The sequence below is a fragment of the Salvelinus namaycush genome, chromosome 23 (assembly GCF_016432855.1).
Source record: "Salvelinus namaycush isolate Seneca chromosome 23, SaNama_1.0, whole genome shotgun sequence".
Lineage (NCBI taxonomy): Eukaryota > Metazoa > Chordata > Actinopteri > Salmoniformes > Salmonidae > Salvelinus > Salvelinus namaycush.
Window position 1 is genome coordinate 5,641,509 of NC_052329.1, and position 17,837 is coordinate 5,659,345.

Consider the following 17,837-nt stretch of genomic DNA (forward strand, 5'->3'; position numbering starts at 1 on the left):
GGTCTTAGCTAGTCTTAATGTCTGTACTCTTTTTCTGTTCTGATCAATGGAATGTAAAAAAACAAATGAAAGATCTGGAAGCGGTTAAGAAACCTGTGAAACACTTCGTTCCCCTGTTCATAACATCACCGCAATGATAGTGTCCAGAGGGACAGAGGATAGTGGAGGTGCTGAATACTATGGCGGCGTCCCAAATGGCACCCTATTCCCTACATAGCTCCCTACTTTTAGACCAGGACCCATAGGTCTCTGGTTAAAAGTAGTGCACTATATAGGGAATTAGGGTGCCATTTGGTACGCGGCCTATAAATACAATGGTATAAGGAGCTAACAGCCAACCACACAATCCATCTTACAAGCTAAATGAAAATAGCTTCCAAACGTGCACGTTCTTTCATCCACCCTCAGTCACCAAATTATATTTGTAACTTTTTGCCCCCTTTTTTTGTAATTTCTCAAGGTGTTTTTTGGGGGTTTTACTTGCTGATTCTGTTCATCAATCGTTGTGTAGATTCAAGTTTAGACTTTTGCTTTTCTCACTGTAAAATGACAATGCTAGTGTCTATTTGACACAGGAGAGTGACAGATATATGGTTTATATTGTATAGTCTGAATCTATGGTTCTAATCCGCAGCATAACAATAAAAAATTGAAAATAAGAGCCTGATGTTTATTATTGTACTTCCAGAGTTGGTGGTGATGAGGATGGCTTTAAAGCCACTACTGGGGGGACTCAGTGGCGGTTGGTGCCATTTAAGATAAGGGAGGACAATTTTTTTTTAAATTAAATAATAATTTTTAAATAATCACTGAGTAGTATGGTCCTCCCCTTTCCTCCTCTGAGGAGCCTCCACTGGTAGACCTACAATATTTATTTCAAAGACGTGATGCCTTCTTGCCTGTATAGACAGTAGTCATACAAGCCATTGTTTTATTCTAATGTGGTTGTGTGTGCTTACACTTTTTGGATTTGAAAAAAAGTAAAATAGAAGATTAAATGTTTATTGTAATGTCAATATTGACAGTACAGAGGTCAGTACTCAGTACTTTCCTGCAGTACTCACTTCTTACACATGGGGGCGAAATACTCCCAGCTATTTAAAAAAAAAATTGAACCTTTAACTTTATTTAACTTTTTTTAACAGAAAAACCTTCCCTTCTATACCTGCCTATTCCATTCTATTCCATTCTATTCTAATACATTCTATTCCATTCCATTCTAATACATTCTTATTCCATTCTAATACATTCTATTCCATTCTAATACATTCTATTCCATTCTACTACATTCCATTCTAATACATTCTATTCTAATACATTCTATTCCATTCTAATACATTCTATTCTAATACATTCTATTCCATTCTAATACATTCTATTCTAATACATTCTATTCCATTCTAATACATTCTATTCTAATACATTCTATTCCATTCTAATACATTCTATTCTAATACATTCTATTCCATTCTAATACATTCTATTCTAATACATTCTATTCCATTCTAATACATTCTATTCTAATACATTCTATTCCATTCTAATACATTCTATTCCATTCTAATACATTCTATTCCATTCTAATACATTATATTCCATTCTATTCTAATACATTATATTCCATTCTATTCTAATACATTCTATTCCATTCTATTCCATTCTAATACATTCTATTCCATTCTAATACATTCTATTCCATTCCATTCTAATACATTCTATTCCATTCCATTCTAATACATTCTATTCCATTCTAATACATTATATTCTAATACATTCTATTCCATTCTAATACATTCTATTCCATTCTAATACATTCTATTCCATTCAAATACATTCCATTCTAATACATTCCATTCTAATACATTCTATTCTAATACATTCTATTCCATTCTAATACATTCTATTCTAATACATTCTATTCCATTCTAATACATTCTATTCTAATACATTCTATTCCATTCTAATACATTCTATTCTAATACATTCTATTCCATTCTAATACATTCTATTCCATTCTAATACATTCTATTCCATTCTATTCCATTCTATTCTAATACATTCTATTCCATTCTATTCCATTCTAATACATTCTATTCCATTCTATTCCATTCTATTCTAATACATTCTATTCCATTCTATTCCATTCTAATACATTCTATTCCATTCTAATACATTCTATTCCATTCCATTCTAATACATTCTATTCCATTCTAATACATTCTATTCTAATACATTCTATTCCATTCTAATACATTCTATTCCATTCTAATACATTCTATTCTATTCTAATACATTCTATTCCATTCTAATACATTCTATTCCATTCTAATACATTCCATTCTAATAGATTCTATTCTAATACATTCTATTCCATTCTAATAGATTCTATTCTAATACATTATATTCCATTCTAATACATTCTATTCTAATACATTCTATTCTAATACATTCTAATACATTCTATTCCATTCTAATACATTCTATTCTATTCTAATACATTCTATTTTATTCCATTCCATTCTAATACATTCTATTCTAATACATTCTATTCCATTCCATTCTAATACATTCTATTCTATTCCATTCTATTCTAATACATTCTATTCTATTCCATGGTTTATCAATATTTACTACATGTCAATATTAGGGGACATTCCTACAGGACTGAAGTAACACAGTCTAGCCTGCTCAACAAGCTTCAAAAGTCCTGGAAAATGCCTATGGAATGAAATCTAAATGTTATATGGGAACAGACATTATTGACAGGGAAAGCTGCTGCCGCTGGTCTATTTGACACATTTGGGAACTCTATTTTCTTTTATTCTTTCTCGCTCTGAGTAAAGACAACGCCTTCTTCCGTCTCCATTGAAACTTGAAAAGAAAGTCACCTGGGCCAAACCAGCTGGGCAGGGGAGAAAGGAATAGTCAAATGGAAGTTGTATAACAACGCTGATTAGACTACAAAAATATTTTCATAACTTATCATGTCCGTCAGTATTGATTTAAATGTTCGTTATTGAATATAGCCTACTGTCTTGAGACTGATAAAGGGTAAAAGCGTCTCATAGTTCCGGTTTTGGGGAAATTATTCCCGAGTATTGTAATAACTTGGGAAACATGGACAGCATCGAGTTACAGCCGAGTTACAGCCTTGACAACAACAATCACCATGCTGAAAATACCTCTAAGCAACAGGTGAGTTTAAATCGAATCGATAAATGCCATATTCGTAAATAGAAAGAAAAGGGTAGGCTGTTATTGAAAGTCGATTCGTTTCGGTTCAGGTTTCGGCTACGTCAACCTTGAGAACACAACGCAGCTTTTCAAATGCACAAAAGTTCAATATGGTGTATTGCAGACCGACATTCGGAGCGTTGCTTGATTTAGCTTGATTTGGGCGTTCCTTGATGTCAGGAAACGCCCATTGGTGCATGCCATTGTTCAGTTCATTGATACTTGCCGTTGGTTGGTCAGTTCAGGGTTTATGTTACTGATGGTTTGTACCATTGTGGCTACAATTACAGCTCTATCTGGTTGTGTCATCTGGGATAAGAGTTGTTGACAACAGTAGCATTGTTGCTAAGCCTAACCCTTTTCTTAACCTTAACCTCAGGCTCCTAACCGATCACATTAGTTATCCTAACCTGCCACATTAGTTCTCCTAACCTGCCACGTTAGTTCTCCTAACCTGCCATGTTAGTTCTCCTAACCTGCCACATTAGTTCTCCTAACCTATCACATTAGTTCTCCTAACCTGCCACGTTAGTTCTCCTAACCTGCCACGTTAGTTCTCCTAACCTGCCACGTTAGTTATTCTAACCTGCCACATTAGTTATTCTAACCTGCCACATTAGTTCTCCTAACCTGCCACCTGCCACGTTAGTTCTCCTAACCTGCCACGTTAGTTATCCTAACCTGCCACGTTAGTTATCCTAACCTGCCACGTTAGTTATCCTAACCTGCTACGTTAATGCTCCTAACCTGCTACGTTAATTCTCCTAACCTGCTACGTTAGTTCTCCTGACCTGCTACGTTAGTTATCCTGACCTGCTACGTTAGTTATCCTGACCTGCCACGTTAGTTCTCCTAACCTGCCACGTTAGTTATCCTGACCTGCTACGTTAGTTCTCCTAACCTGCTACGTTAATTCTCCTTACCTGCCACGTTAGTTATCCTAACCTGCCACGTTAATTATCCTAACCTGCCACGTTAGTTCTCCTGACCTGCTACGTTAATTCTCCTGACCTGCTACGTTAATTCTCCTAACCTGCTACGTTAGTTCTCCTAACCTGCCACGTTAGTTCTCCTAACCTGCCACGTTAGTTCTCCTAACCTGCCACGTTAGTTCTCCTAACCTGCTACGTTAGTTCTCCTAACCTGCTACGTTAGTTCTCCTAACCTGCTACGTTAGTTCTCCTAACCTGCTACGTTAGTTCTCCTAACCTGCCACGTTAGTTCTCCTAACCTGCCACGTTAGTTCTCCTAACCTGCCACGTTAGTTCTCCTAACCTGCCACGTTAATTCCCGTAACCTGCCACGTTAGTTCTCCTGACCTGCTACGTTAATTCTCCTAACCTGCCACGTTAGTTCTCCTAACCTGCCACGTTAGTTATCCTAACCTGCCACGTTAGTTATCCTAACCTGCTACGTTAGTTCTCCTAACCTGCTACGTTAGTTATCCTGACCTGCTACGTTAGTTCTCCTAACCTGCTACGTTAGTTATCCTAACCTGCTACGTTAGTTCTCCTAACCTGCTACGTTAGTTCTCTTAACCTGCTACGTTAGTTATCCTAACCTGCTACGTTAATGTTCCTAACCTGCCACGTTAATTCTCCTAACCTGCCACGTTAGTTATCCTAACCTGCTACGTTAGTTATCCTAACCTGCCACGTTAGTTATCCTGACCTGCTACGTTAGTTCTCCTGACCTGCTACGTTAGTTCTCCTGACCTGCTACGTTAGTTCTCCTGACCTGCTACGTTAGTTATCCTGACCTGCTACGTTAGTTATCCTAACCTGCCACGTTAGTTCTCCTGACCTGCCACGTTAGTTCTCCTGACCTGCCACGTTAGTTCTCCTGACCTGCCACGTTAGTTCTCCTGACCTGCCACGTTAGTTATCCTGACCTGCCACGTTAGTTCTCCTGACCTGCCACGTTAGTTCTCCTAACCTGCCACGTTAATTCTCCTAACCTGCCACGTTAGTTCTCCTAACCTGCCACGTTAATTCTCCTTACCTGTCACGTTAGTTATCCTAACCTGCCACGTTAATTATCCTGACCTGCCACGTTAGTTCTCCTGACCTGCCACGTTAGTTCTCCTAACCTGCTACGTTAGTTCTCCTAACCTGCTACGTTAGTTCTCCTAACCTGCTACGTTAGTTTTCCTAACCTGCTACGTTAGTTCTCCTAACCTGCCACGTTAGTTATCCTAACCTGCCACGTTAGTTATCCTAACCTGCCACGTTAGTTATCCTAACCTGCTACGTTAGTTCTCCTAACCTGCTACGTTAGTTATCCTGACCTGCTACGTTAGTTATCCTGACCTGCTACGTTAGTTCTCCTAACCTGCCACGTTAGTTCTCCTAACCTGCCACGTTAGTTCTCCTAACCTGCCACGTTAGTTATTCTAACCTGCCACATTAGTTATTCTAACCTGCCACATTAGTTCTCCTAACCTGCCACCTGCCACGTTAGTTCTCCTAACCTGCCACGTTAGTTATCCTAACCTGCCACGTTAGTTATCCTAACCTGCCACGTTAGTTATCCTAACCTGCTACGTTAATGCTCCTAACCTGCTACGTTAATTCTCCTAACCTGCTACGTTAGTTCTCCTGACCTGCTACGTTAGTTATCCTGACCTGCTACGTTAGTTATCCTGACCTGCCACGTTAGTTCTCCTAACCTGCCACGTTAGTTATCCTGACCTGCTACGTTAGTTCTCCTAACCTGCTACGTTAATTCTCCTTACCTGCCACGTTAGTTATCCTAACCTGCCACGTTAATTATCCTAACCTGCCACGTTAGTTCTCCTGACCTGCTACGTTAATTCTCCTAACCTGCTACGTTAATTCTCCTAACCTGCTACGTTAGTTCTCCTAACCTGCTACGTTAGTTATCCTAACCTGCCACGTTAGTTCTCCTAACCTGCCACGTTAGTTCTCCTAACCTGCCACGTTAGTTCTCCTAACCTGCTACGTTAGTTCTCCTAACCTGCTACGTTAGTTCTCCTAACCTGCCACGTTAGTTCTCCTAACCTGCCACGTTAGTTCTCCTAACCTGCCACGTTAATTCCCGTAACCTGCCACGTTAGTTCTCCTGACCTGCTACGTTAATTCTCCTAACCTGCCACGTTAGTTCTCCTAACCTGCCACGTTAGTTCTCCTAACCTGCCACGTTAGTTCTCCTAACCTGCCACGTTAGTTCTCCTAACCTGCCACGTTAGTTATCCTAACCTGCCACGTTAGTTCTCCTAACCTGCCACGTTAATTCTCCTTACCTGTCACGTTAGTTATCCTAACCTGCCACGTTAATTATCCTGACCTGCCACGTTAGTTCTCCTGACCTGCCACGTTAATTCTCCTAACCTGCTACGTTAGTTCTCCTAACCTGCCACGTTAATTCTCCTTACCTGTCACGTTAGTTATCCTAACCTGCCACGTTAATTATCCTGACCTGCCACGTTAGTTCTCCTGACCTGCCACGTTAATTCTCCTGACCTGCTACGTTAGTTCTCCTAACCTGCTACGTTAGTTCTCCTAACCTGCTACGTTAGTTCTCCTAACCTGCTACGTTAGTTATCCTAACCTGCTACGTTAGTTATCCTAACCTGCTACGTTAGTTATCCTGACCTGCTACGTTAGTTCTCCTGACCTGCCACGTTAGTTCTCCTAACATGCTACGTTAGTTCTCCTAACCTGCTACGTTAGTTCTCCTAACCTGCTACGTTAGTTTTCCTAACATGCTACGTAAGACTCCTAACATGCTACGTTAGTTCTCCTAACATGCTACGTTAGTTCTCCTAACATTCTACGTTAGTTCTCCTAACCTGCTACGTTAGTTATCCTAACCTGCTACGTTAATGCTCCTAACCTGCCACGTTAATTCTCCTGACCTGCTACGTTAGTTGTCCTGACATGCTACGTTAGTTCTCCTAACCTGCTACGTTAGTTATCCTAACCTGCTACGTTAGTTATCCTAACCTGCCACGTTAGTTCTCCTAACCTGCCACGTTAGTTCTCCTAACCTGCTACGTTAGTTATCCTAACCTGCTACGTCAACAAACCATCAGTACCACCACATCAGTGTTATGAGACTAATAGTTTCTCAACACAGATGATTTGATCACATATATAATTAACGTGGCAGGTTAGGAGAACTAACGTGGCAGGTTAGGAGAACTAACGTGGCAGGTTAGGAGAACTAACGTGGCAGGTTAGGAGAACTAACGTGGCAGGTTAGGAGAACTAACGTGGCAGGTTAGGAGAACTAACGTGGCAGGTTAGGAGAACTAACGTGGCAGGTTAGGAGAACTAACGTAGCAGGTTAGGAGAACTAACGTAGCATGTCAGGAGAACTAACGTAGCATGTCAGGAGAACTAACGTAGCATGTCAGGAGAATTAACGTAGCAGGTCAGGAGAACTAACGTAGCAGGTTAGGAGAATTAACGTGGCAGATCAGGAGAACTAACGTAGCAGGTTAGGAGAACTAACGTAGCAGGTTAGGATAACTAACGTGGCAGGTTAGGATAACTAACGTGGCAGGTTAGGAGAATTAACGTAGCAGGTTCGGAGCATTAACGTAGCAGGTTAGGAGAACTAACGTAGCAGGTTAGGAGAACTAACGTAGCAGGTTAGGAGAACTAACGTAGCAGGTTAGGAGAACTAACGTGGCAGGTTAGGATAACTAACGTGGCAGGTTAGGAGAACTAACGTAGCAGGTCAGGATAACTAACGTGGCAGGTCAGGATAACTAACGTGGCAGGTTAGGAGAACTAACGTAGCAGGTTAGGAGAACTAACGTAGCAGGTTAGGAGAATTAACGTGGCAGGTCAGGAGAACTAACGTGGCAGGTTAGGAGAACTAACGTGGCAGGTTAGGAGAACTAACGTGGCAGGTTAGGAGAACTAACGTGGCAGGTTAGGAGAACTAACGTGGCAGGTTAGGAGAACTAACGTGGCAGGTTAGGAGAATTAACGTAGCAGGTCAGGAGAATTAACGTAGCAGGTCAGGAGAATTAACGTGGCAGGTCAGGAGAACTAACGTGGCAGGTTAGGAGAACTAACGTGGCAGGTTAGGATAACTAACGTGGCAGGTTAGGAGAACTAACGTGGCAGGTTAGGAGAACTAACGTGGCAGGTTAGGAGAACTAACGTGGCAGGTTAGGAGAACTAACGTGGCAGGTAAGGAGAACTAACGTGGCAGGTTAGGAGAACTAACGTGGCAGGTTAGGATAACTAACGTGGCAGGTTAGGATAACTAACGTGGCAGGTTAGGATAACTAACGTGGCAGGTTAGGATAACTAACGTGGCAGGTTAGGATAACTAACGTGGCAGGTCAGGATAACTAACGTAGCAGGTTAGGATAACTAACGTGTTAGGTTAGGAGAATAGAGGTTAAGGTTAGGGAAAGGGAGAGGGTTAGGCTAAGCTATAATGCTACAGTTGTCAACAACTGTTGTCCACGACGCAAAAGAAACGGCCACGGACCAATAGCAAGCATCAATGCGTGTAATTTGACATCAAGAAACGGCGATTTCAATAAACTACAATTACACCCTTCTCCAAAGACGGTGAAAATGGGCCCTAAATAAGACATGGTGGGCTACAATGCCGAGGTCGGGAAATATTGGGTGAACATTTTGAACTTGTTTCCTGAAAATCCTGTTACCTGCCACGTATCTATAATTGGATTGAATAATGTCCTATATAGTTCTAAGTAAAAAAACAACAACTTGTAACTTGAGGCCTCTATGCCATTGAACAAGGACTTGTCTGCTTCGCAGCATTAAGAGAGAGGATGTCATGTCAGGACAGGCAAGGCATCTGAACTCCCACTACATCATAACTCTATTCTGCCCAGTAACAACCATATGTCAGTAAATACCCATCACTCCTCTGGCACCATGTTGACTCTGTCAGTTAAATACCCATCACTCTCTCTGGCATGATGTTGACCCTGTCAGTTAAATACCCATCACTCTCTCTGGCATGATGTTGACCCTGTCAGCTAAATACCCATCACTCTCTCTGGCATGATGTTGACCCTGTCAGCTAAATACCCATCACTCTCTCTGGCATGATGTTGACCCTGTCAGTTAAATACCCATCACTCTCTCTGGCACCATGTTGACCCTGTCAGTTAAATACCCATCACTCTCTCTGGCACCATGTTGACCCTGTCAGTTAAATACCCATCACTCTCTCTGGCACCATGTTGACTTGGCCCTGTAAATACCCATCACTCCCTCTGGCACCATGTTGACCCTGTCAGCTAAATACCCATCACTCTCTCTGGCATGATGTTGACCCTGTCAGCTAAATACCCATCACTCTCTCTGGCATGATGTTGACCCTGTCAGTTAAATACCCATCACTCTCTCTGGCATGATGTTGACCCTGTCAGCTAAATACCCATCACTCTCTCTGGCATGATGGTGTTGACCCTGTCAGTTAAATACCCATCACTCTCTCTGGCATTGATGTGACCTGTCAGCTAAATACCATCACTCTCCTCTGGCATGATGTTGACCCTGTCAGATCTAACACCCATCACCTGGACTTTCCTGAGCAAACCACTGGCATGTTGACCCTTCAGCTAAAACCATCACTCTCTGTCTGGCACCATGTTGACCTTATGCAGCTAAACCCATCACTCTCTCTGGCACCATGTTGACCCTGTCAGCTAAATACCCATCACTCTCTCTGGCACCATGTTGACCCTGTCAGCTAAATACCCATCACTCTCTCTGGCACCATGTTGACCCTGTCAGTTAAATACCCATCACTCTCTCTGGCACCATGTTTGACACCTGTCAGGTTAAATACCCATCCACTCTCTCTGGCATATGTGACCCTGTGCAGTTAAATCACCCATCACTCTCTCTGGTTGATGTTGACCCTGTCCGGTAAAAATACCAATCACTCCTCTGGCATGATGTTGACCCTTGTCAGCTAAATACCATCACTCTCTCTGGCAGATGTTGACCCTGTCAGCTTAACATACCCATCACTTCTCTGGCATAGTGACCCTTGTCAGTTTAAAATACCATCACTCTCTCTGGCACCATGTTGACCCTGTCAGCTAAATACCCATCACTCCCTCTGGCACCATGTTGACTTGACCCTGTCAGTTAAATACCCATCACTCTCTCTGGCACCATGTTGTGACCTGTCAAAATACCCATCGCACTCCTCTGGACCACTGTTGACCCTGGTCAGCTAAAATACCATCACTCTCTCTGCGACATAGATTGACCCTGTCAGTAAATACCCATCACTCTTCTTGGCCCATGATGTTGACCCTCGCACTCACCGCATATGTACCTTGTCAGCTACAACCCTCACTCTCTCTGGCAGATGTGACCACTGTCACGCTAAATACCATCACTCTCTCTGGCTGATGTTGACCCTGTCAGCTAAATACCCATCACTCTCTCTGGCACCATGTTGACCCCTGCTCAGTTAATAAAAAAAAAAAGACAAAAAACATCCATCACTCTCTCTGGCATGATGTTGACCCTGTCAGCTAAATACCCATCACTCTCTCTGGCACCATGTTGACTTGGCACACTGACATCTGTGAACTTTCCACATTAAATGACTTAATAGTTTATTGGGGCCATTTTCTAAAACAAACTTTTTTATCCATAGAGCTCTTCAGATAAGTAGGCAATATGTTACGTAACCAATAAGGTGAGAGAGAGAGAGAGACCTGGCTCTCAAGAGAAGACAGGCTATGTGCAACACTGCCCACAAAATGAGCTGGAAGCTGAGCTGCACTTCCTAACCTCCTGCCAAATGTATGACCATATTAGAGACACATATTTCCCTCAGATTACACAGACCCACAAAGAATTTGAAAACAAATCCAATTTTGGTTAAATCCCGTATCTATTGGGTGAAATACCAAGATTTGTGACCTGTTGCCACAAGAAAAAGTCAACCAGTGAAGAAGAAACACAATTTTAAATACAATCCATATTTATGTTTATTTTCCCTTTTGTACTTTAACCATTTACACATCGTTAAGACACTGTATATAGACATAAAATTACACTTGAAATGTCTTTATTCTTTTGAAACTTTTGTGAGTGAAATGTTTACTGTTCATTTTTTATTGTCTATTTAACCTTTGTAGACTATCTAGTTCACTTGCTTTGGCAATGTAAACATATGTTTCCCATGCCAATAAAGCCCCTTGAAATGAATTGATAAACAATGAGACGATACAGTACAGTAGATGGCGTGTGAGACAGAAGGTGGCCACTAGGTGGCATCACAAAACCAGTTTTCCTCCATGATTCTTGGCCAGAGCCCACCGTTCTACTGCAGTGTTTTGCTTAACACACCTACAGTACACCCTGCTACCAGTAGAGGGCAACAGGATCCAAGTCTACAGTACAGCACAGAGCTGCTAGGATAATGCTGACATAAGCATGGCGTCGGGGACACACAGTACTATCTACGTGATGCAAGGGGTCGCAATGGTAATGATCCTTAGATACTTTTTGCCCTTAAATCATTGCTGTGTCTCTCACCTTTTTTTCTTTTTTTTTTAATGTATTTTTACAATGACAATATCTGCATTCACTCTTCAATTGCCTTCTAGGATTCAATACAAGTCTCACTTGCATAGCTATTCATATTACACAACAAACTCTACTAAGGCCTTGAATTCATTCTTAATTCCTCTGCACGTGTGTGTTTTTTCTAACGTTACATCTATCAAGGGTTTGAAGAGATTCGGTAGGCCAAACAAGCTAGTAAACGTTCAAGCGTGTTGACAGCTAAGTAAATGTATTTAGCTAAGTGACATTATAGGACCCAATGGGCCAGTTAGTTTTGTCAGCCTCTTCTACTGTAGCTCCATTAGTGTCTGTAGCGGACTGGTAGAGCTGTGAATAACCTAGACGTGGGTTTAAATAGCGTTTGTTTTCTTTACGATACTTTCGAGCGTTCGATTGAGCCACATGGGCGGGGTTTGTACTTTTCTGGACTATGCCATTGGTTCTATTGCGTCAGGAAGGCTTGATCATGTGTGAATGAAAAAAGACCCGTGTGTGTGTGTGGTGTGTGTGTGTGTGTGTGTGTGTGTGTGTGTTTCGTGTGTGTGTTGTGTGTGGGTGTGTTTGTGGTGTGGTGTGTGTGGTGTGGGTGTGTGTGTGTGTGTGTCTCTGTCTGTGTCTCTGTCTTGTGTCTGTGTCTGTGTCTCTGTCTGTCTGTCTGTCTGTCTGTCTGTCTGTTGTCTGTCTGTCTGTCTGTCTGTCTGGTCTGTCCGTCTGTCTATGTTTGTCCGTCGTCCGTCGTCCGTCTCGTTCCCGTCCGTCCGTCCGTCACGTCCGTCCGTCCGTCCGTCCGTGTGTGTGTGTGTGTGTGTGTGTGTGCCACTGCTGCTTCTCACATACCCAGCATTCCTAGCATAGCTGCTACATTAGAGACACTCACAGAGTGATAGCAATGTGGTGCCTGAACTTATTGCACGTTTTGAACACGGGAATGACACGTTAAGATGCTGGAGCAACACCAGGATGCAGAGAGAAGCTTCTTTCATGGGATTATATCTGGTCAGCTGTAAGAGCAGACATGGGGATGACAATGGTCATGTGGTCAGAGAGAGAGAGACAGAGACACCCAGAGAGAACAAGAGATAGAGAGAAACACACACAGAGAGAGAGAGAGAGAGAGACACCCAGAGAGAACAAGAGACAGAGAGAAACACAGAGAGAGAGAGAGAGAGGAGGAGAGAGAGAGAGAGAGAGGGGAGAGAGAGAGGAGAGAGAGGGGAGAGACAGAGACACCCAGAGAAAACAAGAGACAGAGAGAAACACAGAGAGAGAGAGAGAGAGAGAGAGAGGGGGAGAGAGAGAGAGAGGAGAGAGAGAGAGAGGGAGGAGAGAGAGAGAGGAGAGATCGAGTAGAGAGAGAGGGGGCGGAGAGAGAGAGAGAGAGAGAGAGAGAGGGAGAGAGAGAGAGGCATAGAACTAGAGAGAGAGAGCATGTGTGTGTGTCTGGTCTGTGTCAGTGCGCCACGAGGTGTGACAGTTGTTCTGGACTAGTGAGGGACAAATGGTGTTCACTAGAATGAGTTAATAATTAACACCACCTAGACATGAGACATTACAGGACAGAGTCAATGTATCAACACCCCTAGCCACTGAGACATACAGGGACTACAGAGTCATGTTAACACACTAGACACTGAGAATATACAGGAGTCATGTAACCACCACCTAGACACTGAAGACAATTACAAGTACGGTCCATGGTTTAACACCACATAGACACTGAGACATACAGACTACAGAGTATGTTAACACACCTAGACAATGAGAAACAATACAGGAGTCATGTTAACAACACCTAAGAACTGAGACATACAGAGTCGAGCTGTTAAACACACCTAGACACTGAGCCAGACTACAGAGTCATGTTAACAAACCAGACACGAACCATCAAACACCACCTAGGACACTAGAGACATACAGAGTCTGTTAACACCACCTAGACACTGAGCATACAGCCGACAGAGTCATGGTAACACCCTTCTAGACACTGAGAATTACAGAGTCATGTAACACCACTAGGACACTGAAGAACATGCAGAGTCATGTTAACACCACCTAGACACTGAGACATACAGAGTCATGTTAACACCACCTAGACACTGAGACATACAGACTACAGAGTCATGTTAACACCACCTAGACACTGAGACATACAGAGTCATGTTAACACCACCTAGACACTGAGACATACAGAGTCATGTTAACACCACCTAGACACTGAGACATACAGACTACAGAGTCATGTTAACACCACCTAGACACACTGGGACATACAGAGTCAGTTGTTAACACCACCTAGGAACTGAGACATACAGAGTCATGTTAACACACGAGACAACTGAGACCATACAGATAACAGTCATGTTGAACACCACCTAGACACTGAGAAACTACAGAGTCTGTTAACACACACTCTAGACCCACTGGAACATACAGAGTCATGTAACACACTAGACACTTGAGACATACAGACTACAGAGTCATGTTAACACCACCTAAGACCACTGAGAAATACAGAGTCATGCTTAACACCACCTAGCACGATACGTAAGAGCAGTAACCCATCTAACCATGGACTACAGACGTATGTAACACCACCTAGCACTGAGACATACAGAGCTGTTAAACCACCTAGAACTGGAGACATACAGAGTTCATGTTAACACCACTAGGACACTGGCACAGATACGAGTCATGTTAACACCACCTAGACACTGAGACATACAGAGAACTAGAGCATGTTTATACACTCAACTAGACAATGAGACATCAGAGCTCATGTTAACACACCTAGACACTGAGACATACAGAGTCATGTTAAACACCACCTAGACACTGAGCATACGACACAGAGTCATGTGTAACACCACCTCGACACTGAGGACATACAGATCAAGTAATGTTAAAACACCACCTAGACACTGAGACATACAGAGTCATGTTAACCACCAGCTGAACATACGATAGTCCACAGACACTGGAGACATACAGACGACAGGTCATGGTTAACACCCTAGACACTGAGACATACAGATACAGAGTCATGTTAAACACACCTAGACACTGAGACATAAGACTACAGAGTACATGTTAACACCACCTAGAATGAGACATACAGACTACAGAGTCATGTTACACCACCTTAGTGACACTGAGACATACCAGACTAACAGAGTCATGCTTAACACCACTAAGGCACTGAGGACATACGAGTATGTTAAACCACCTAGACACTGAGACTACAGGAGTATGTTAACACCACCAGAACACTGAGAATACAGACTACCGAGTATGTTAACACCACCTAGACACTGAGACATACAGAGTCATGTTAACACCACCTAGACACTGAGACATACAGGACTACAGAGTCATGTTAACACCACCTAGACACTGAGACATACCAGAGTCAGTTAACACCACCTAGACACTGAGAAAACATACAGAGTATGTTACCACCACCTAGACACTGAGACATACAGACTAAAAGAGTCCATGTTAAACCACCTAGCACAATGAGACATACAGAGTCATTGTAACCACCACCTAGACACTTGAGACATACAGAGTCATGTTAACACCCACACTAGACACTGATACATACAGAGTCTGTTTAACACCACACTAGGACAACTGAGAACATACAGACTACAGAGTCATGTTACACACCACATAGGACACTGAGGACATACAGAGTCATGTTAACACCACTAGGACACTGAGAAACAGAGTCATGTAACACACCTAGGACACTGAGGACATACAGACTTCAGAGTCATGGTTAACACAACCTGACGGACGAAATACAGACTACAGAGTCATGTTGACACCACCTAGACCATGAGACATACAGACTAAGAGTAATGTTAACACCACCTAGGACATCCGAGACATACAGACTACAGAGTCATGTTAACAACCACCTAGACACTGAGGACATCCAGACTACAGAGTCATGGTTAAACACCACTTAGGACAACTGAGAACATACAGACTACAGAGTCATGTTAACACCACCTAGACACTGAGACATACAGAGTCATGTTAACACCACTATACACTGAGACATAAGAGTCATGTTAACACACCTAGCACACGAGAAGACGACTACAGAGTCATGTTAACACCACCTAGACAACTGAGAAAACAAGTCATGGTTAACACCAACTAGACACTGAGAACATACAGAGTCATGTTAACACCACCTAGACACTGAGACATACAGAGTCATGTTAACACACCTAGACCACTGAGACAAAGACTACAGAGTCATGTTAACACCACCTTAGAACACTCGAGACATACAGAGTCATGTTAACACACACTAGACACGAGACAAAAGGTCAATGTTAAACACCACCTGACCACTGAGGACATACAGAGATGTTAAACACCACCTAGACACTGAGACTACCAGAGTCATGTTAACCCACCTAGACACGAGAATACAGAGTCATGTTAAACCACTAGACACTGAGGACATACAGGAGTCATGTAACCAACACCTAGACACTGAGAAAAGAGTCATGTTAACACTCCACTGGCCCCTGACACACAACACATCTCACCCTCAGACCTAAATATGGAGCATATATAGGACACAATAGTGGACGATCCACAGGGAATGAGGTAACAATGGACAGGGGGGGGGCAGGGGGGAGAAATACCCGATGGTGTATTGGTGGGGGTAGATACCCGAGACCGGGCGGGGTCAGCCCTACTGAGGTTCGGGGCAGGTTGGGGGGCCTCTGGGGTAGGGCAGATCAGGGGTGCAGTTTTGTGACTAGGAGGGACAGGGAGGGACAACGTTGGGTTGGGTCATTATAGGTCCACTAAACCTTTACTGCAGTCTTAGGGAAGGGTTATTGGCGCCCAGGATTGGAGGTAACTTTGGTCAGTAGAACCTTTGACCCAGTTGTTAACTGGTAGGTAGAGAGTGGCAAAAGAGGGCTCATTACAGTGTGCACGTGAAGAAAATGAATGTACCGATAGAGAGTGGTTACTTTACCACCCACAGTGTGTTCCATACCACATAATCAGAGAGTTTCCTTTCCACCTGTCAAATGTGATCCTCATACCTGTAACAAGTGCTCACCACGAATGCAGACAGGAGGTGGCTTTCAGTATTGACCCAGGCTTGGGGGCTGATAGAGGAGGTGGTGTGCTCGCTCAGTGGCTGGGGTAACCAACCTGGGATCAGAGGAGGTTGTTGGCGTCCGTCATTGCTTCACCACTGTAAGGGTGCTAACAACCCTCTAAGAGACGGGGTCTCTCATTACCTCTAGACAGGAGCGTGCTCCACATTTAAAACTCTAATCAAGGCCCGCTAGGTTCATTAACCTTCTTAGAGGGTTGTGCCTAATTTAACTGTCGAGAGGTAGGTCCTTAAGTGATCAGAGGTAGATGGCCACTAACCAACCTTACAAAGGTGATCACACTTTAACCAACCCGTATCACGGGGGTCTACCTTGTAACCACCCGATCAAGTTTTTTTTTGTGTTCCTCTTTAACCCTCATTATTGAAGGTAGCGTCTCATTTAAACCGGAATCAAGGGTCATTTACCAGTATCAACGGGTGTCTCTTTAACCGATCAGGAGGTTGTTCTCAACATTTTACCTTGAGTTTCAGATAGAGGACCTTTGTCTTCTCAGTTAGAACCCCTTCATGATATTCAGAAAGGTGTTTATTCCTCGATAACCTCTGGATTCCGAGGTAGGCTCCTTACCATCGTGGACAGAGGGTGTATACCTCAGTTTAACCACCCTAACATGAGAGGTGTTTTCTATTACAACCTGATCAAAGTGTCTTCTTCCTCATACCTTTGGAAGGTTTCCTCTACCCGAACAGCTCCTCCTTAACCTCGAATCAGAGAGGTGTGTCTTCTCTTTATTAACCCCTCGAATCAGAGAGGGTGTCTTCCATCATTTACCCAACCCCTCTGAATCAGAAGAGGTGTGTATCTCACATTTAAACCCAACCCTCTGAAATCAGAGAGGGTGTCTTCCTCATTTAACCCCTCTGAATTCAGAGAGGTGTGTCTTCCTCATTTTAAA